Raw genomic sequence first — 1,446 nt, forward strand, 5'->3', positions numbered from 1 at the left:
CCCCCCCCCACACACACACACCTCCCTGTCCCATCCCTCCCTCTTCAGTGCGAAGCGGGGTTATCAGAGCATCAACACTGACACATAACAGGGACTTGTCTATACAAAAATAGTCTAGAAGAGCAGGAGAAATACAAAACCCCATCCCTTTACCCAAAACAGCAACCTTCAAAAGCTTTTTTTTTTGTTTGTTTTTTTTTATGTTTTTAAATTTCCCTTACTTTTTTCCACCTTGCTTCAAATTTGACAATATTTTTTTATTTTGTTTTTGTTTTTTTTTAAACTGTCCAAATTCTAGGAAAAAAAAAGAAAAAAAGTTCAAAATTGGCATCCACATTTCTTGTTGATTGTATGTTCAAGGACAACATGTGAAAAAAAAAAAAAGATTCATCTAGAAGTGTGCTAACCGGATTTTGCGTAGCCTGAAATGTACAACTGAAGGAATAAGCTATGCTTTCTATGCTGCTGCAGCCCTAAGCAAACAATGGAGGAACTGTTGTTGTTGTGAGGATAATAAGGGGTCATTTTGGTCATGTGTTGAGAGGTAGGGTTGTTGTCACGGTATGTCACGTCCTGTTGACCTGTCATACGGACGCACTACACCGGGTCCCAATGAGAAAAATGACGTCTCATCTGGTAGAATTACTAAAGACTGATGGAAAGGAAACAGTGCTGCCAGCAGACTTGAAAGCACTTGGGAAAACTACAAATTTTATAAACAAACTACTGTTTAACCATTGTTTTGACATTCAATTTATCTACGGGGCAAAGGAAGAAGAAGAAAAAAAAAAAAAAAAAAAGAGGGAAAAGAGAAAAAAAAGTATCCTGGTGAGACTTGTGTTTGAGATCCCTCACTGGCTGTAATTTGTTTGATCAAATTAATAAGGATTTACTTCATAGTAGACTCTATCCTTCAACTGAGAGGCAATCAAAAAGTTCCGTCAGGAAAACAGTCACCTGAATCCATATTTAGCAGTTCCTTCTATTGAAACACTGCATCCAAATATAACTTTACCACAACATGACGCTTGATACACGAGGTTATTTCACAAAAATTTGGGTCTATGCAGGAAAGAGAAACAAAAAAAGGGAAAAAAAAAAAGGATACAGCATGGATGTGTGTAATGGTTTTCTATATGGCTTTGACACTGAATGAATCACATAATGCTACTTCTGAAGCTACAAAGAAAAAAAAAATTGCCATTCAAAACCTGATTGACTGCTTAATTCTATAAAAATCTAAGTACAATATAAAACTGCACAGGAATTGACCATGTGTATCTTACAAAGAGATGCTGTTTTTTCCCTGTCTGGCTTGATTTATATGGCAGAAAACAATAAATCAGGTACACTCAAAAAAAAACAACACGTTAAAAACAACACAGAATTAAGTTATCTACCGTGTCTATTAAAAAAAAAAAAAGAATACATATGATCAGCAGAGAG

Source organism: Chanos chanos, chromosome 3 (assembly GCF_902362185.1).
Source record: "Chanos chanos chromosome 3, fChaCha1.1, whole genome shotgun sequence".
In the NCBI taxonomy this organism is placed as follows: domain Eukaryota; kingdom Metazoa; phylum Chordata; class Actinopteri; order Gonorynchiformes; family Chanidae; genus Chanos; species Chanos chanos.